General features: G+C 32.5%; 1 protein-coding gene across 6 annotated transcripts in view; it reads left to right on the top strand.

Moving 5' to 3' along the window:
- LOC118197213 (echinoderm microtubule-associated protein-like 2) overlaps nucleotides 1-21,938 on the top strand; it is a 210,916-nt gene that overhangs the window by 93,811 nt on the left and 95,167 nt on the right. The window lies entirely within an intron of this gene.

Here is a 21,938-nt window from a genome sequence, read left to right as displayed (position 1 = left end):
TAAAAATTATCATTTAATTATAAATTGGCATAAATACAATACAAATTATATAAATTTTACATAGATGAAAACTTGAGTACAGTGCAACAATATGTGAAAAAGGAATGGATTAAAAGGGAGACTGGAAATCCCAGGATATGAATATAAGGGAGTTTGAATTTTTTTTTTTTTTTTTGTTAATTATAAAAATTCTGATGACGCTCATAATTATCAATTTATTAATTAAATGTGTATTAGAAATTAAATGCATGCCAAAGTACATCAGGTGGAAAACAGAATAAATATTTAAACGTTTCTAGTATTAAAATATGGAATTTGTAACAAAGTTAAATAACCTTAAAATAACTTCAATGATTAAAAATGGAAAGCTTAGAGCTACAAATCCGATATTTGATACATTGATTATGTATCAGTTTTGTGTATGTCATTAATCTATCAATTTTACTATTCAAAACTAATATATATATCAGCGACTAAAATCTACAATTTGGAAAGTTTTTAATTCTTACAGAGAATAAAAAAGATCTGGCTTATCATTCTTTTAAGCATCATAAAACTTTAAAATGAGTGTAAAAGAAATTTATTTTTTAGCACACGCCAGACTTTAAATTAATATTTGTTTTACATGCACAATTTTTACAATATTGATAAACGAAAATAAAGGCTTGCAATCTCAATAGAATGTCCCATTAATGGCGATAAACGACTTTTTGTAACACCCAATCTTCTTGGAAAGAAATGGGGGGGGACAGGAAACGTCGCGCAGTTCCTGGATTAAAAAAGAGGGGGACGAGGATTTTCGATCAAATTTGGCGCAGTTCGTACCCTACCGGGAGGCATATAAGCAAAATGTACATTGCTAGGACAACGGCTTAAGTTTGGCCAATGACAATGCAGATAAGGATCAGCATTATCTCCGCCCACATGAGTGATGTCACATTCCTGACGTTTGTTTACATTCTGCTATTCGGCGTTAGGAAGTGCGTTCTTTGAATGAAAAACATTTTTACTTTGCAACGTAAATTTGTTCTAGTGATACTATTTTTTAAATTTTCCTTTAAAGTATTATTTCCTTACTGTTCCAGAAGGAATATAAATTTATGTCTCAAACATTACAAAATTTCTCACTATATGCGTGAGTGTGTATACACACGCATGCTCACATACATATATTTTCAATATATAATTAATCATATGTGAATTATATCTATCAATATGTGTGTGTTTTATGCATAGAAATATGAGTGTGTGTGTATTCAGTTTTCAGAATGTCAGATTTCTAGCAAATAATCTACAAAGCTTTTTTCTCTTAATTTTTCCCATCTTCACGTTCAGTTTTTTAAATAATTAAGATGAATATATTCATACTTAATATTTCTGCACAACTTGATTTATCACTTAAAAATGCATTTATTTAATTTTGGATAACGTGGGATGTTAATTCCAGTAGTATATGGTTTTTAATAGTAGAATAATTTCTCTAAAGAAGATTTTGTTTGTTTTTATTTTTTAATTCCTTTATAAGAAAATTACGTAATAATATTAGAAATAATTAATCTGTTACTCCTTACACATGTCTGAAATATGTTAACAGAAAATTTTCATTCAATAGCTTTATAAATTTATTTTAAGCAGTATTTTAATTTAATAAAGAACTAGTGTTGATAAGTGAATTTCCATTGCTTTCTTTATACATTTAGTTTAGAATTCAGTTTTCAGTGCATGTAATTCTTCTTCTTCATGGCCCTCGAGCCCTCCAGCGGCCGAGCGGTAAAGTCGCTTAAAATTGGTAGTTCAGTTCGAGGTTCGAAGCCCGTGAATGGGCTGGCTGCATGAGTGTTTTCGTGGTTTTCTCCATGTGTAACATGTATACGAGCCAGTTTCCCTTAGAAAGTCCTCCACGAAGGCATCCCTCCCCTTAGGCAGATAGCCCTCGAGGCTTTGCCGTAATTAAATAACCTAACCTAGCCTTCATGGCCCTCCCCACACAGCCCAACAGCGGCTGAGTGGTAAAGTGACTGGAACGCTGATAGTTCGCTCTGAGTGTGATTTCAGTTGGACAGGCTGGCTGCATGAGCACTTACCTGGTTTTCCACATGCGTAACGTGGAGAGTTTTTCCCTTAGAAAATCCTCCACAAAGACATACCTCCCACATACACCTTGTATGCTTTCCATAATCAAACAAACCAAACCAACCCTCCAAGCAAAACAGCTCCTCAAAAGAAATTCTTCATATCTGTCAAGCAAATGACATTCGTTAATGTAACAAACTGTAATCATACATACTAAATCAAACTCAGAAGTTGTTATTAATTATGCTTACAGAAACAAAGTACAGATTTTGTTGATTAATTTGCATTTTTAGAAATAGTTGAATAAATTTCTGACCTTTATTAAATACAGTGAACTCTCTCTAAGATGACCACTAGCAGTTCTACATGATTTTAATTTTGTGTAAAGCTTGTCATTTCAAAAAGAAGATGTTCAGTACCAGAATTTGTGTATTGAGGAGAAGTAGTCAGTTTCAGAAGTGATCACAAAGAAAAAGTTTACTGTATTAAAATGATAATCTGTTTCTAACTTTTTTGCAGGGTTTGATTTGGTTTATGTGATTTATAGCAATTTATAGCTCGAGGGCTATCTGCCTAAGCAGAGGGATGCCTTCATGGAGGACTTTCTAAGGGAAACTGACTTGTATACACATTACGCATGGGAAAACCATGAAAACGTCCATGCAGCCAGCCTGTTCGAGGGATTCGAACCTCAGACCGAACTACCAGTGTTCAGCAAATTAACCGCTTGATGCTGGTGGGCTTTATCTAAATAGTCCATGTTAAGATTTAATCTAGGAAATGAATAATGTTGAAGCTGAAATTAAAATTACATAAATTTGAATATCATGTAATGTTAATCTCAAATTTCGTTTCCTGTGATGTGATTTTTTTTAATGTAAAGACCAGACTCTGGTATATTGATATATATATATATAAACTTTAAATATAGTATGTGTGAAGCCCTTATATTTGAGTATAATACTGAAAAAGGTTCGACATATGAGAAAATAAATATATGTTTTCTTCACATGTTATGGAATATTCATCCTTGACTTAAGGGAACATGAAGTTACACAGTTTTAAATTTAAAGTTTACAGAAAAATGCTTGATAGTCACAAGTTTGACAAAAGATCCTTTGCTCAAGTGATAAAAGGCTTTGGGGAACATAGATTCTAATTAGAAATGTGTGCTAAATACGAGGCAATTGGCATCCACAAAAATCCAGTGTATTAATTTTAATACTGTTTTAGGTTCTTACATATTATCCCTTTGACCGGCCAAGTAGCATGATCGGTTTGGTTTGGTTTATTTAATTATGCAAAGCACTCGAGTGCTATCTGCTTAACAGGAGGGATGCTTTTATGGAAGACTTTCAAAGGGAAACTGGCTCTTAAACACATTACACTTGAGGAAAACCATGAAAGCGCCCATGCATTCGGCAAAATTGGAACCCTGGGCTAAATATCTAGTATCCAGCGACTTTACCACTCAGGTGCTGGTGGTCTGGCCCTCGATCCTATTAAACTAAAATTCATCTATATTTATAAACGGCTTATCAAAAAAATGCACACACTTTAATAATAAAAGAAAATTCGGTTAATCTTCGGATTATGGTAACTTGTCGAAAATTTGGCGACCAACTCTGCTACAGCAACCTGCTAGTTTTTTTTTTTTTTTTGTACGCCATTATGGCATTGCGCACACTCTTGACTTTATCCATGTGCACTGCTAAAGTCCTAGCTAGCAACATTTATCGCCTTACCAAAATGTCGCCAAACTACCTGTTACCATGTTCCAAAGATTAGCCAAAAATTCTTGTGCTTTAGTATTGAACTTAATTATAATTAAATCATACATATCAGAGGCTATGCTAGGTTTAATAAAAATATTTATGAATATGTACCTGTACAGTTACTTAGATTGCTCAGTCACAGCGGTAGCCATTAACAGCTAGAGTTATAGCACAATACTGAGCAGCTATTTGAACAATGTTTAGTCGATGTGTCTGAGGCGACTGCTGCACATTCTGCCATAATTTTTTGATGAAGGACCTCTATCCTAACCAATTTCTCATACTACACAACATCCCTCAGAGTCCTTTAAATCCATTTTGGTTCACTGTCATGTATTACATATATGTGAGAGTACACATGTTAAGGAAATATCATATTACATATTATAAAGGTAATTCAACTTAGAAACCAATATATAGATATCATCTATTAAAGTTTCTATGTATTTTTCTGACAGATCCTGTATGTGAAGTTGTACGTTTCATTAGTTTCACCTATTAATTAACTTAGGGTTTTATTGTACAGGATATCTATGAAACTGAACTGATAAATTTTCATATCTGTTCATTTGTTTGCTTTTCATATATTTTTTTTAATAGTTTTATTTTTTATGTTGCTTTACATGACGTCAATTTAAACATAAGAAAGCAGAGAACAAAAGAAATTCACACTGAAACTAAATTTAAAATTAGTCTGAAGATTACTGATATAAAATAGTGTCTAATTTATCAAAATTACATAAGAGGGCAAATAAATAATTAGCATATTCAGATATTTATTATAAGCAAAACTTTTATATTCTTAACAGTAAAAATGCACATATTACAATGCAATTAATTTATTACTTGCAACCACCTCAGTAGAACTCGTCAAATTTTTAAAATGTGCCTAACTCTAGCAACCATGCTCATAACAATCCTTTAATAGAACAATGTCGCCATTTTTGTATAGTACATTCTTTATGTTGTATTTCAAGTTTCAACATTTTTTATGAACAAATTGTGATATTTTTTGCCTTAATTTTAAAATATGCTCTTTGGAATTTATCAACAATGGAAAAAACTACAGTGGAAACTCTACAGCAATACAAAATTTCTAAAAGATAGAAAAAGGAAATGCATTTGGTAGATAGCTGATTCTGCTGAAGTTTGTGTGATGCCGAGTCTCTGAAATTATTTAATTTTTTTTTTCAAGAAAAACAAACCGCTTACAGAAAGATTTGGAGATGAACGTGCTTTATTTCCTTATTTAATAATTAAAATTTATATTTCAAATTCTAAAGTATGTTTTCTTTTCATAATTTGATAATCTTAGCCAACTTATGATAGATATCAATAATTTGGGTATCTATTTAAGAAAAGTTGTGAAAACCATCAATTTGCACCCAATGAATAATTTTTACATATTCATGTGTTAAATCCAAGTTGAGCTAAGGTGGTTGTGTTAATCTGTAAGTATTATTAATTTTACAGGCAAAACACTGTATTCTTTTATATACTGTAATATTGAGTTTGTGCTGAAATTATGTAGTGGCAATAATTTTACTTAAGAGAGAAATTTTTCAATATTACAAGTTTACATTTTGGTTAATTTTTTTATGTGATAAAAAGCAGCATGTTAAAAGTTTTAGTTCTTAAATTTTGTAATAGTACTAAGTATTATATTTTAAATTACTCAATGACTAATCCAGAAATAAATAATTTAATTCTGTATACTCGAAGAAAATCATTTCTGACTGGCATAAAAATCAGAATTTTGAAACAGTAGTAGAAAAATCATTAAAAATACTTAGTTTTAAAACTCGAATGCAATAAAAACAGGTTAGCATGAAATGTCTGAGTAAAAGATAACTTGTTATCATTATGTATATGTTACCGTGAAAGACCGAAAAATGAGAATGTCGACTTTCAACGGACATTCACCAAATGCATCGGTGAAAGATCGGATATTGCACTACATTCTTGTACATTCGGATCCTCACCAGTGTATGTCGACAATCACAGATATGCTCTGGTGTAGGTCGAAAAGAGAGGAGTATATGTACACGCTGTCATTGCAAAAGGAAGTGTTCCACAAATAAATGCAGTTGTAAAAGCAAGGACCTCTTGTGCAATTCAGAGAGTAATAATAGTTTATGTTGTTGCAATAAATAAGATTGGAATCACATAATTTATTAAGTTTTTAACTTCTATTATTTTCCTTTCTCATTTTGAATGTACTGTGTGTTTTACGTTCTTATTTTAAGTCTCAAGTGTGTTTTTTTGAGACTGACTTACAGAGAAGAAAATATAATATTCTTATATGTTCAACATTCACCATTGGCACATGGTGAATGTCGACATTTACCGGTGTAAGTCAGAAATAAAAGTATTTGGAAAATATTTCGGACATACACCAAGCGACTATGTAAATGTTGACATTCACCGGCGAATGTCGACATTCTCCAGATTTCGGTGCTTCACCGTAACATATATACAGTCATTCTTATGTAAAATAAATGTTACACGCTTTCTTAGACCTCTGCTTTTCAAACTCTATCTATTAATCTGAGAATTTGATTATTTCAGTGTAGTAAATAAATAAGTTTTAATAAATGTATTATAGACATCAATATGTTTGTTTTTTGTAACATATACTTTGAACATTTTAATTAAATAATTTTTCATCAATAATGTGTGCATATATTTTACTTATGATGAAGAGAAATTAACATTTAAAAAAGGAGTTATAGACTGAAAGTATTTTGTAAAAGAAGATATTGGAAAAGGAAATTATTGCAATTCATAGAACTTGTAAATGAATAAATGTAATAATTAGTATCATATTGTTCTTATTTATTAAGAATGGATATTAAATTATTGATAATAGAATGGACTTCTAAATGTGAAGCACTTATGCGAACAATAATACTAATTCATAACATTCTGATCTTGATTTTCAGTACTTAATGTAAAGCATTATTGACAGCTTAGTGGAACTTATATTAAATAGTTGCAGTGCAATCTTAAGTCCAATGTATTTATTACAAGATAATGAAATTATAGTCTGGATTTTAATTCAAAACTCTTTTCACATATCTTTAAAAGCCCAATTTTAACCGGTACTTTTCTGTTCTCGGGACAGGATTCAGACATGTAATGTATGTATCCACGAGTCATTTGGGTTTCATTTTAGTTTAGTATGGCAAAGTACACTAGGTCTATCTGCCTGTGGGAAGGGATGCCTTTGTGGAGGACTTTCTAAAGGAAACTGGCTGGTATACACTTTACAAATGGGGAAAACCACGAAAATGCCCATGAAGCCAAAGAATTTGCCTGGATTCGAATTCAGTGTTCAAAGATTTTACCACTCTGCCACTGGTAGGCCTATGCACGTGTGTATAAGTGTGTGTGCATACACACACGTAACATGAATACATCTATCCATCCATACAAAATCTGGTTCCGAAAATAGAATAGTACCTTTTAACCATATATCTTACAGTTTTGATTAATTTTATGTCGTGTCATCAATAATACATCTTATTAGATATATCAATGCATCTTATTATCATTAATTTCTTACTAACAATTCAATTTCAATTGCCATGAGTTGATGCATGATTCGTACATATATAATACATAAGTTGTTTCAATATAAAGATCACAATATAAGTTACATAGCATATTTACAATAATTATTTATTACTCATACATATAATGTATAAAATCAGGCAGTAATTGTAAAAAAATACTTTTAATGAAATTGGAAATAAATGAAAATATAATAATCTGCATGTCATTACAATTTTTAAATGCACAAACTTCACAGTTAAAAATATATACTAATGTAAGAAAATCAATATTAAATGCTTTTTCTCAAAAGAAAAAAAAAATTGCCTGTTCAAGACATATTTAACAAGTCCAACCATCAGTGGAAACCCAGGTAATCAGTCTTTAATACGACAAAATGTAAAATTTGAAATACAACTTTAAGTTATTTTTTTTAATCCATTCAGTTTTGGCTTATGTAAGTTTCACTGTATTTAACTAGATGTAAAGAACTATAAACACACATTCACACAATTCACTTGAAGGTATGTTTCCAGGAAATAAAAGTATACTTATTGGATTCAATTCAACATTACACCTTAGAACACGTAATGATACCTCATTGTTAGACATTTCCGATAGTCTTGAAATAGCATAACTGGTAAAATATCTTTCTAAATTCAGTTCTTGTTAAATTATGTTCAGCATCATTTAGCATTTGCAGTTTTATAACTAAATTAGATTTCAGTAGGTCTATTAACTAAGCACTTACAGTTATTCACTATTATTTTCTTAACATTTCAACAAAACAATGAACTTCCTTTCTGAGAATGCATACTGAACAATGAAAATTCCAAATATTATATATGCTTTATTAGAACTATAATGTCAGTTAATAGTGGTTTTTTTAAATTGAATTTGATTAATTCAAGCAATTCACTTGAAGGTATGTTTCCTGGAAGTAAAAGTATATTTATTCAATTCAGCGTTACACCTTAGAACAGGTAATGATACCTCATTGTTAGGCATTTTCAATTGTCTTTAAATATCATTACTGGTAACATATCTTACTAAATTCAGTTCTTGCTAAATTTTGTTCAGCATCATTTAGCATTTGCAGTTTTATAGCTAAATTAGATTTCAGTAGGTCTATTACACTAAGCACTTACAGTTATTCAGTATTATTTTTTTTACATTTCAGAAAAACAATGAACTTCCTTTCTACGATTCCAAATATGATATATGCTTTACCAGAACCATAATTTGTCTGTTAATAGTGATTTAATCTTCATAGATAGGCATATCCAACAGTCTTGAAATATCAGAGCTGGTAGCATATATTAAATATATTCAGTTCTTATTAAATAACATGTTCATCATTTAACTTCAGTAGTTTCACAGCTAAATTACATTCCAATATGTTCATTAGAGTGGACACACTTTTTCATCTTTTATACTCTTTACGTTCTAATAATGAAATGAGGTTTATTTCTAAGAAAGCATATTGAATCCTGTAAAGCATATTGATTTCTTAATCAAAGCACAATTAATGTTGTAAATATTCAGATAGATATATATGAAATGTATTTTAAGGATTTCTTGACACACACTATGTCAATTCACTGCAATAGTTACTGGTGGCATTTTGATTCAAAATATTTACTGCATTAATTACTGACACAAAATAGCACTTGGATTCACTAACTTAATATTAACTTCACTTTGTTTAATTCCCGCAGGTACATTTTATATAGTAGATGATTTAAGTCATTATCACTTAAAAGTTTCTGATTATCAATATGCAGAATAATTTGTAAATCACACTTTACATGTAGTATCTTCTAGCCATCAGTTACTTCTATCTGACTAGATTTAATTTTGTATTGGAACAGTAGAATAATCCTTAATATTCCGAAACAAACATTAAATCGTTATATACAGATATATACGCATATATATACACTTTTATTCCGAAAAACTAAATATACATTCAAAAAACGCACTTCGTAACTTCCGAACAGTAGAATGTAAACAAACGTCAGAAATATGACGTCACTCATGTGGGCGGAGTTAATGGGACCCTCATCTGGACTGTCATTGGCCAAATTCAAGCCGTTGTCCTAGCAGTGTACATTTTGCTTATATGCTACCGGGAGAGGGCGTCTCCTTTTATTCCTGCCTTCATGGCTATCCATAGATTGGAATTTCATAGTTTCAGGGGCGGGGGATGCGGTCAGCCTTTTATTTACTCGGTAAATATTTAACTTTAGTTTGTAGAACTATTTTACTTAAGTTTTGGTATTTATCAGCATTTTCTATACTTTGTTTTGATTGGTTTATAAAGCACATTAAAATAAATTAAATAAGTGTATATGTACTTTTCGAGTTTTGGAAAGAAGAGGATGATCGTCTAGCAGCGGTGAAAGAAGGGCATGAGGCAAAAAAGGCTGAGAACCGCTGGTGTAAAAGATAAAGAATTTTGCAAATTCATTAAAAGTCAGAAATATTTGGAGAATTTTAACGAAATTTGAAGAAGTTAAAAACACCCATATTTGAACATAGCGACCTTTTGAACGGAAATAAGTAAAGAAGGCAAAGGATTGTGTGTGAAAAATAGATTTTTTCGTGGTATAATTTCCTTTTATTGCGATTTATAACAGCATCATTGGTATTACATTTAAATGGGTTTTTTGCAAACTGAAATAAAAACAAAATGATTTTTTTCCCTCATTGCAGTGAATCTTCAAGTTGTTGCAAAGAACATTTCCTTATAGATAAAAATATTTTTCATGTTTCATGGGACTAAGACTTCCATATAAGACGATTTACTCTGCATGATCATAAACAGATTAAGCGGCCTTTGCAATGTCACTGAAGTCGTGATTGCTTATCTATGTGAACATAAGTAACGACAATATTTGTTTCGACATTTCCTAAAACTGTTTTTTTTTTTTTTTTTTTTTTTTTTTTTTTTTTTTTTTTTAAAGTTTGACAACAATATTTAGTACATTTCCTCAAAAATATACAGTTGAGAATAAATTATAAGCAGTAAATGACTTAATGTATATGGAAAATGTAGGAAAATCTCGAGATTTTATGTATTCTTTCATTTTATCAAATCTAAGATTTATGTGTGTCAGTGAGGGAGAGAAAGAGAGTTAGTAGGATTGAATTACTTTTTAAATTTAGGTTAACTTACAGCAGAAAAGCTACTTCGCTCTGATGATAATTTAATTACAAATTTTACATTATTACCAGCCCAACAGTAGCTGAGTTCATTGGCTAGTAGCCACAAGCCCACCAGTAGTCGAGTTCCACTAGTAGCCGCTGAACGCTGATAGTTTGACTTGGACTCGAGTTTTTGTTAACCGACTGGCTGATTTCATAGTTTTCCTAATGTTACCGTGAGTATAAACCAGTTTTTTAAAAGACGTCTCTGTGTTTAGGAAATATTAATTTCTGAATGCTAGTAGTTCGATCTTTGTTCAGATCCAGCCGAATGAGCTGGCTGCTTCGGATTTTTCTTATTTTTTGCTAAGTACTAGGTCTCTCTTATAAAACGTTCTCCACGAAAATTCTCCATCCCTTAGGCTGATAGCCCTCGTATACTTGACCGTAACCCAAATAATCACAACCAAATCCATCTTTAGGCAGGTAGCGTTTTTATGATTTGCCATGTCGACTACCACCACCTACCACTTCCATCATAATGTCTCTTCATCTGTTAGCTATTGATAAAATGACTTATACATTGGTTATGACGTACAAGGACTAGCACAAAATCTACTGTAGCCAATAATTTATAGTTGCTTAACATGGTTTATTGGCTGCAGTGAATTTTTTAAATCTCTGATATTTTTGGTTAATGTATATCCCCTTTTTAATGTGTAGCTATGCCCGGAAAATCTTTTAGTCAATTGTCTGACAACTTTGTAGGGACAATACTTAAAATGGAAATAAAGGGAATTCTTAGCTGAAGATTTCTCCTTTTATTTTATTTCCATTTAACTATTCTGTGTGATTATTTATTAATTGCGATTATGTGTATGGTGATCATTTTGTACTCTTTTGGTTGAGATCTGTTTATATATATATATATATATATATATTCTTATTACTTTAATTCAGTTGTTTTCATTTATGGATATTATGTATGAAGAAAGAGCAGTATTGTTTTCTTCGCTCTTTCCTAATTCGTATCAGTTTTCAGGGTTACTAATCGTATTTATTTTGCATTTTGATTTAAAGTTAAAAATGTTGACCTTAGGCTTGTTAGCTAGATATCTGTTATAGTTAGTTCTTAGGACAGTTCAATAAAACAGAAAGGAACAAATAGTAATCCTTTTCGTTCCTCCCTTTTTTTTCTATTTTTTCCCCACTTCTTTTTTGCATGATTTTGAGATTTTCCATAGGTGGCAACCCAGCTACTGGGAAATTTTTGATATAGTTGTAACCTGCTTCTTTATGATTGTGTTCTTCAATAAAATCTTTAATAGATGACTTAAAAAAGATATCGTTAAAATAACGGTATTAAAAAGGCCTAGCAAAGGAAGAATTGGGATAAATTGTATCAAAAACTGTTTTTGTGCATGCATTTTCCTTATAAATAATGCAGAGCTCATCATAACTTCCTTGCTGAAAATGTTTTGTTGCTAGCCGTCACAACGTTATTATTATGAATTGTCCGTTTTTGATTCTGTGTTGCATTTAATGCTTAGAAGAAATAATAATAGTAAGTCTTTTACAGAAATAAGTTCCTCTTTTGACAATTCTTAATACATCCTCCATCTCATTAATTATGATATACCTCGCATATTTTGCCGTATTCGAATAAACAAATATACACTTTTAATTGTGCATTTATACATAATACCAGTTTTCACGCCTCTTATTGTTATTAGTGGCCTAAATGAGAAAAATAATTGCATCGTAACTGAATTTCTTAATATGTCACAAAATTGGCTGACACTCATTGTGCTGTAGTAGATTTTATCAAGATATATCTGCTATTCTACTTGAGATGTTTACAGCATTAGGTTCGCCATTCATTGAATTACATAATTAAAACTTGGACTTGTTAAGACTTAATATATATGTGTAACAACTCGCACTAAGCGCAGCAAATGTAGCTATTTCCGAGTGATTTAATTTGCAGAGAATTCATAATTCGTCCCTGATTGGTTCCTGGCAGCTGAAGGGCTATGTAGAATTTTCGTTATTTCCTTTTTACGTAATGTTAATACCAAAGAGTTGGTCTTGAAGGCACAGGGAGCCTCTCGATTACTTTGATGTTGATTATTCCGATATTAGACGCAGGACAAGCCTCGTAAATAATGATGGATTAAAATCCATTTACTTAAAAAAAAAAAAAAAAAAAAAAAAAAAAAAAAAAAAAAAAAAATTTTTTTTTTTTTTCTAAATTCATTACGTGCTCTACCATTAGGCTCTACATGAAAAGGGAGGGATGCTTTGTGTGGACTTTTTAGGGATAACGGCTCGTACCCCTGCTGCACATGAGAAAAACCACAAAAATACCCATGTAGTCAACGCGTTCGCCGTGTTTCAAATTTCGGACCGAATTACCAGTGTTCAGCGGCATTTACCTCGGCCGCTGATGGCCTACGCTTGTTGCTGGTCATAGATTTAATAGCAGAGGTTAGTAGCGTGGCCTTCGCGAAACAGTTTTCGAAGGCCGCGGTAGTGAAAGTTAGTACGGAGGTTACTTTAAAGTTGGAATTTGAAGTCGTTTTCATTAAGACTTGTACTGCTGACAGTATGACTTTGCGCAGCTCAGTGCTAATTTTGGTCGAGATAAGATCGAGGGAATGAATTCAAGGTTTTCAGACTTCATTTTGCTACCACTTGTCTCTCGAAAAAACTTGCGAATGGTCTGTCTTAAGTCATTCCACAAAGTTATGCTACATTATTCTGCAAAGTTAATACAGTCACCAAAACATTCATTCATTATTATTTATTTTAATTTTAACGTGGGGTTTAGCTTGAACCGACTGGGCAGCTTGAATGTATTGCTATTATTAGCCAATTTGACTTAGTCAGTGTAACAGGGATCCACATAATTTTGACGTTAAGAATGTCTTCAGCGAAAGTCTTTCCAAATGCTTGTGGTGTTATATTGGTATATTACTTTGCTATTTATCATTCACGTCACTTGGCAAGTGTTGCATCGTATAAGATGTAAGATCTTTAAATTGTCTTCTATCCGACTGTCAGGTAACTAATTCACATTCCTATTCGACAAAGTTAAAAATCTTTTAATGCCCCCCCCCCAGTGACCGGACACTTGCTATTTAAGCTGCAATAGGGAATAACCATACTATCGGTCATTTAGCCCTTTCAACTACCGAAAACGTTGTTCAGGTGGTAGACTGTTTGGTTTCGTTTATTTGATAATGCAGAGTATACGAAGGCTATGCAGGCTCAAGGGAGGGATATTTTCAGACATAAGTCTAGCAGTAGCGTAGCCAGCACTGCTAACCACCATACCTAACAGGGCGATAGATATTTATTTCATCCTTCAGATTTAATTAATTTGTATATGCTTTAGAAAGTTAAAAGCAATTTAAAAGTAATATACGTACATTTTGATCAGTTGTGCTTTAAGTGCTTTTAATTGTTATAATTTATTATACGCATTTAATTCATCATATACCAACTGATAATATTTGCGGGCATTTACAGTGCCTTGTAATTGATAAAGCAAGTTTGTAATGCCATGTATGAACCTTAACCCAATTTTTTAAAAATAAAGCTGTAACAATCAGAAGCATAAATCTTTCTTATCCCAATTTAATGCAGGCTTATTATAATGACTGTTAAGACCATCTGGCAATCCCAATGCAGATGCAGCGAGCGATCCGAGGCATGAACTTTCAGAATGATTGATTACCATTTCAAGAAAGCCTTTTATCGTCCGCTTTGTTGATCAACGCTTTTCCTGTCTACGGGTGCTCTGCTAAATTTAACTCCATCTTAGGTCAGCAGCGCTTGACCTGTCTACTCACATGCTTATGTCTGACTGCCTGGTTTTCAGGAAAAGGGGAGAAAATGAGTTTCTGAACAGTTGTAAAATAAAAAAGCGTATCCTGTTACTTTTCACATTTTAATATTCAACTATCAAGATTGCATTCCCTTTTCTTATAGTGAGAATTTTTTAAGGTGCTCCTTCCTATGGTGGTTTTTTTTTATTCTTGTGTCTCATCTCATGCTGTAGTCGAAATCGTGCTGATTCATCAGCTCTTGTCTCCCATTCTTCTCATCCAGTTATCCTTGCTGACGGAATCTTTCTTTTCATCGTCTTTTCAAAAAGTTGTAGTTGTGACAGGGAACATTATGTGACAAAAACCCATTGGCTAGTTACAATCGGCCAACTACATCAATACACCGGTTGCTGTGAAACAATTTTAAAACAATGCACAAGCATGAAATGCAGTTATATAACCAGTCGCGTATTATTATTCTCAATTTACCTCTTGATATTTTCATATCTGTATATTTAAAATGTTAGCTTAACCTTTTAGCAATCATATGAAGTTTATGCTTAGGTATCATGCTGGTCGGAATTTATTTTTATTGAACGAACAGTAAGTAATATATTAAATGCAAGATTATGCAGCTTGTCGACCTAATATAAGATTAGCATGGTGGTTTGCTGTGGTGACTAAACGACTGGAACGGTAAACTTTTCTTTTTTCTTTTTTCTTTTTCTTTTTTTTTTTTTGGCATCTCAAAGTAGACATACGAGACGGCAAAGGGTAAGTTTACTGAGACCAAACGTGGACACCCAGCATTAATATTCGAAGCTAGCTTGAATACGTTAAAAAATGGAAAACAAATAATACATTAAAAATGTCTAAATTGTCGAAAGAAAATGGTTGGTAAATATTAAAAATTGAAAGCTAAGCCAAGTAAAACAAAAAAGGCCTACCTCACTTAAACCGTTTTATTGATGACAGTGGGTGTTCATTGTTGTTAGAAAATGACTTCTAGACAAGAAGATGAAGTGGAAAAAACGGAATCGATGGGAGACGTCAGCGGACGAATCTGCATTATTCTGATCCGAGGAAGACTCGGACGAATCGACACTAAGTTGCCTCTATTTAAAGGCTTTTCTGTTTCTTTGCGAAGTTCGGTGAGTGAACTCGCTAATCATACTATAGAAATGATCCTATGGGAAACTTGAAAAACCAGTTAATCCCTTGCGGGGTTCGAACCGCATATCTTCCACCACATGTGCTAACCACTTATACTATTTCGAGAACAGGCATAAGGTAATGCCATAATTCTTCACAAAAGTATCAGCATTTTTACGCTGGGACTACATTCGAAGATTTCAATCAAAATCCTATTAGATTAAAAATGAGTGACTGGATCGTGGAAACAATCGTAGTTGTTTCTTAATCGGCTGAAGGGTTTTAATTTTTTCCGAAATTATAACATTATAATGTTAATCACTTTAGTTGCATGAGATATTTGAAAACAATATGCTTCTTAATAATTCATTGTTTTTCAATAGTAAGAAGATTATGGATATTATATTTTCTGCTTGAATTGCTAATTGCATGCAGAGATTTCATTCCAGTTTACAAACACACTGTTTACTGATTGTGAAAACTTTTATGTCATTGTATAAAAATTGTTAAAGAAACCCATTCCATTAATTCTTGTTATTAATGGAATTAAATTCTGATACATAATTAAAATTCTGTATGAGAATGTGGATTGCACTATACATTAGTTTCTTTCTTATTATTGAAAAAAAAAAAAAAAAAAAAAAAAAGTTCTTATTAGATAGCAATAGTTTATGTTATTTTAATTTAAGAAAAGACGCGTAAGATTTGTTTGGCATTTCTTGCAAGTTTGCTTTTAGCACGGACTTTCATTGACACTGTCCAATTCACATGGTTAAATCTTTTTTTTTTTTTTTTTTTTCTTGTAAACCTTGTACACTCAGAATGCATCAATTTTACTTAACAGTTTTGATTCCCGTGTTGATCTTTCTAAAATGTTTAAAAGTTTAATCTTATTCATTCATATAATAACCAAATAATTTTCATGTCTAAAAAGTGTGTTAAGTTAAATTTCAAAGGGGGAGACCCGTTTGGGCAAAATAAGGAATTTTTCCAATACGTGCTGCGTAAGGTCTTTACTTTCGAAATTACAATGGTATATTACGTAATAGCCTAACAAATTGAGTTATTTCAAAACAGAGTCCGTTTGAAAAGCGAAATTCGTCCATGATAACAGGATAATTAGCACCTGAAAACCGCTTCAGTTAGAGCTTTCAGTAGGTAACGAGAACCAAATATCACATTTTGTGAAAATGGAAGCGTTGGCAGTCCGTGCTATGTACGTGCTATGTTATTTGAAGGTAGTAAAGCACACAAGGTCTATCTACTTAAAGGGGGCTATGCTTTCGTAGCGGACTTTCTAAGGAAAACTGGCTTGTATTTACATTACACATGGGGAAAACCAACCTTGCAGCCAGCCTAGCCCGTTTACCAGATCGAACTTTTTAGTATTCTGTCTTTTTAACCGCTTGGTCACTGGTGACCAGGCAGGAATATTTTTAGCTAACTGATTATTATCTACTACATGCTGATTATTAACTTCCGCATCTTTATATCTATACTATGCCACATACCATAAATTATTTTGTTGCCAAGGCACATACTATAAATTGATTTTAATTCCCCTCCCTCGCCTCCATTAGTTTACATTGTCTTCGGATTTTGTATACGCGATAACCACAGATCTGCGTTTTTTGCCGTTCATTTTTTTTCTTGCTATGAAAAAAAAAAAAAAAAAAAAAAAAAAAAAAAAAGTACAAATGCATATTCTGTGAGATGGATTTGTTAAAGTTGTCAAGTTGAATTTTTCCCAATTCATTCACGTGCAAAACTTAAATGGTTTCTCTCGATGCAACATTTTCCAAAATCGCAGTTTGTAATAGCATCGATGTATACATACGTATGTACGAGTATATGTATAGTTATTGAACAAAAATACATTTTTTTGATCGCACGTTTTATATTGCAAAAATATGAGTTTGTCACTTTCATGCCTCGTGCTGTATTCTGAAAAATTATATTTGAAGCATTTTTTTAAATTAGTAATTACATATTTGCTGTTTGAAATGTGGCTTCCAGTCATTGATTTTTATAAATATTTGTGTCTTGAATTCTAATAAAAGATCTATTTAGCGACATATTTTTTAGATACTTCACGGTTCAAGAATTTTAATAATATTGTCTTCACTTACCATTAAATCACAAAACTGAAAGAACATGTTGATTTTTTTGTTTGTTTGTTTGTCTAAAATCACTGCTTGGAAACGTAATAAATAAACATATAGATTCGCATGTTTCCTGTTTTTTATGGGGAATTTTAATGTCAATGTTTTTCTGGGCCATAAAATGCTAACAATCCATCCATTTTTAAGAATTAATTGCTGGTGATAATCTGATATATACGGCATTGCCCTTGCTTATTCCAAATATCATAAAAATGATCTTTTTCCTGCAATAAAACGCCGGGGTTTCGCATACCATCACGTTGGCGGAGTTTCGGTAATACCTCTTTTTCTCGTGTATGCTAGACGTTTCGTTTTGCTTGGATCATTGACCGCTAGCTTTTTCGCGGCCAAAAGTTGATCGTGTGGTTTAAAATTTATTTTCACTTTTTCCGTGACTTGGTTTTCCAACCGCATTGAGTTGGATGTGAACACTGATTGTATTTTGCGAGGCTGAACGACTTGGCTCTTTTTAGAACCACGAAATTGGTGTCACTTTTGACCGCACATCTTATCTGAAAGCTGGCAAATTCAATGTTCAGGCTTGTTATTTCGAAACCAAACTAATGAAACACACAAACTATTGGATTTTTTTGGGGGGGGATATATATATACATACAGGTTTCGTGACTAAATAAATTCCTTTGCTGTTACGTCTTTTCATGTAACTGCTAATTTAAGAATTCAATCATATAGATCAGTAGCGGCCAGCTTCATATTAGGACTAATTTAAGTTTGTCTTGGAGTGGAAAACTGCATTATATGTTTATATTCAGTAAATTTAGGAATCGTTAATTTCAAATAATCTTTGCATGAAACTAGGCGTCAGATGATTAAAAGTATAAAAATTTACTCAAATTTGAAAATTTGCTCAGTAATAATCAATTTCATTAACTGAGTCACGGGTCTCATGCCACCAAACCGTGGGTTGGCAGCTGCTCTTCACTGAGATAAATATCTGATTATATTTATAATAGAGAAAGTGAGGTTTCTGTATGACGTTATTAAAGGTTATTGCTGTTGTGTTCATGCTTGTGGCTGGTTTGCGTTTGCTTTAACCTTTTCAATATTTTTTCTTCACCCCTTTTTTCATTTCTTTATAAGGGGGGGGGGAGGCAAATGCTACTTTCCTGCTGAGCTAAAATTTCATAGAATATTTGACCTCTGTGATTTAACCATTCCTTTGCTATTAAAACGGCAGGACTACTCTTTCCTCAGAATTTTGTTAATTGCCATATCAGAAATGGATTTAGGGATTTCGCTAGTTATAACTGTGAAAGGCTCCACTTCCAAAAAGTCATTAATTAACTATTTTTTTAAATAACATACGTACCCTATGTCTTAACAGGATCGCTGCCCAACCGGTATAGTCATTGGTGACGCTGATTGCCGTACCAATGGTTCCGAGTTCGAATCCTGGAGAAGACACGGGTGTTTGGTAAGGTTGTAAGTGTATAATGTCTGTGCGGCAAGGGAGCACTCAGCATACTTAGAGAGTGGTTCGTGATAGACGAAGAGACCTTCGGACCTCCTTTGGGAATGGTTTCTCTGAAACTTGGAGAGGAGTACTAACTCTGTATCTGTTCATTTCCACGCCTATCGAATTAATTTCCACCTTTTTGTTGTCCTGCGTTGGCAACACGCCTTTGAGATTTGTCGTCGGAAGAATTCGGTTGCTAAAAACGTACCTGATCTATAACTGTTGTAATTCTCATTTTAAAGCTTATCTGTATTGCTGAATTATTACTAAATGTTTACGTGTGAATGTTTTATTAATAAATGTACGCAATTTGGTTTGAATAGACCGAGAGTGGTTGAATTTATTAAAGATAATTCAAATTGAAACTACTTCATCCATTTCGGCGCCATTCTAATACAGGAACATATTGAGAAATACGAGATTTACTGTCTGCTCTGTCTTTAGACATATGACTGTATTTTGCATTTTGTTGTTCTTTTTTTAAAAAAATTTCCTACATTTAACTAGATCTGAAGGATACTGTCACCTAAGCCCACTTTAGGAAATGAGTAAAAATAGAAACATGAATCCTTTTTTTCAAGAAGCAAAAATTGCATCATTTTGCTACAAATACAGAATAAATTCTTAAAAAGTATTCAACTTCAAAATGTCCTAAAATATTTCTCTTTCTTGAAAAAAATCTGTGCCCAATTGTTTTAAAATTCATAGAACTCTTCTATAAAATTAACTGCCGACATAATAATGGCCTCCTATAAAATTAATATAATTTCATATCTAGGGTTAAATTATTTCAACGAAACCCTTTCCTACAAATTGAGTTGGAGTTTATCTGTAGAATTAATCCTCCTGACAAGGAGGGTCGAGACAATTGTTGCTAACTTTTGGTAGCCACCAGGAGTCTCTGCTCTCCGTAATCTGTCACCTGTAAAATTAATCTAATTTTTATATGGTCGACCAAAGACTGAATTTTTAAATGGCGCATATCATCTCATCAAATATTTAAGCTTTAGAAAGTGCATAAGCGGAACATAATGTAAAACATAATGTAAATATATCTGTAATTTCTTTTATACCACAGATACATACTTTCATATTAAAAATTTGCTGATGTATCTATGGTTTCTTTTAACTTTCAAGTTTTTTTTTAAATCTTTATGTCAAAATATTTGAATTTAACCTAGAAAATTTTGCATATCACCTATAAAAGTATTGCAAAGAATTTTTAAATATGTTTTACAAGCTCATTTAGCATAATTCTGTAATGCCGAAGATTGTAATTAGATGGTTCAGCCATTTTTCACTCGCCCACGTATTCGACACCAAGTCCTAAGGGTGTGGGAAAGCTAAGTAAAAGACTGCGTATTATTTGCGACATTGGTTCGTAACAGCGTTTCAGATGCGTAATAACTCTAGCTGCAACGAAAGTGTTGTTTGCGTGCAACAGAAGTTCTGTTTTCAAAAGGTAATAATTTTTCATATTCCTTTTATTTAAATACCTAACATGAGTAAAGGAACACGAGTAAAGAAATGAGTAAATTAAGTAATTCATCTTTCATAAATTCGTTACAATCAAAATTAACACATCAACATAAAAATTATTTTCTCAATCAAAATGAGTGAATGAAAAAAATAAAGTGTTCATATAGTCTATAAAGTTCTATTACTGCTGTAAATGATTTTAGAAAAGTGAGAGTTTGTAGTAAAATAAATGATGAATGATTGTAAATATCGAAATTTCTCAGAAATTGAAAAGAAAATTTGAAGAATCCGAGGTATATTAAGGTTCTTTACTTCATAATTTTCGCAGGAAAATTCATTTATACGATAATTATAAATCCAGAACTTCAAAAATAATTTTTTTACATAATATGCGATGACCGAATAATTTTTTATGCTGAGTAAATATTTGACGATAAAACCAATAACTGTATCGCTTCAAAAGGTTTGTGGCTAAACAAATACCCTGACTACTCTGTGTGTTTGGATTTTTGTCTTTTTGCATTCTTCCCACCTTTCAGGCTGCGTATAGGCAAGAATGTTTAAGAAATCAGAAAATTGCAATAGAAATAGATGCTAGCGTAGCATGTACAAGTAAGGGAATTCCCCACGCGATATTTTTATAGGTAGTCTCTAACTCCCGCGCTCTTCTTTGCATTTGACCTCGGATAGCTCATTTGTTGCAGCATGTTCTGAGCAAGGATGCGTTTTTTTACTGTCATACAGTCACAGTACCCCGAGGAAAGATGTGGATATCAAAGTTGGTGCTGAGAATAATCCCTGCCTAACCATCAAGCCACTACTTTTGTAATCATCCAGTTTTTTGAACGTTACTGGCATGATGACGAGTTCTAGACCTTCTTCTGCCAGTAATGTCGGGAATCAGTCCAAACCCTGGTTCATCCGTAAATAGCACAGTGTCCTATTATTGTGGTGCATACATATCATAATCTCGAAATCAGCTTAATGGGTCCCTCTCTGCGAGGGTGTCAGTGGGACGCAAACGACTGGTTATCTTGTATTCAACTGACTTGTATATAGCTGGTTGTTAACAGTTTGCATAGATACTTTTCTTCGTATTGATGCTCAAGATTAGAAATTTGATATACGGTGATTAACATGTCGCGTCATGCTTGCAAACACATAAAACGGTCGTCTTGACTTTGCGATTCTTAGCCGTTCGTTTTCTACTTTTGCGACACAGTTGTTATACTTTGATACCGGTTTCAAGACAGCGAAAGACTCATCGATTGACAGTTATGGTCCCGACTAC

Source organism: Stegodyphus dumicola, chromosome 6 (assembly GCF_044657685.1).
Source record: "Stegodyphus dumicola isolate Sdum_Otavi_A_Nest chromosome 6, ASM4465768v1".
Lineage (NCBI taxonomy): Eukaryota > Metazoa > Arthropoda > Arachnida > Araneae > Eresidae > Stegodyphus > Stegodyphus dumicola.
This window is presented reverse-complemented; position numbering and strand designations above follow the sequence as displayed.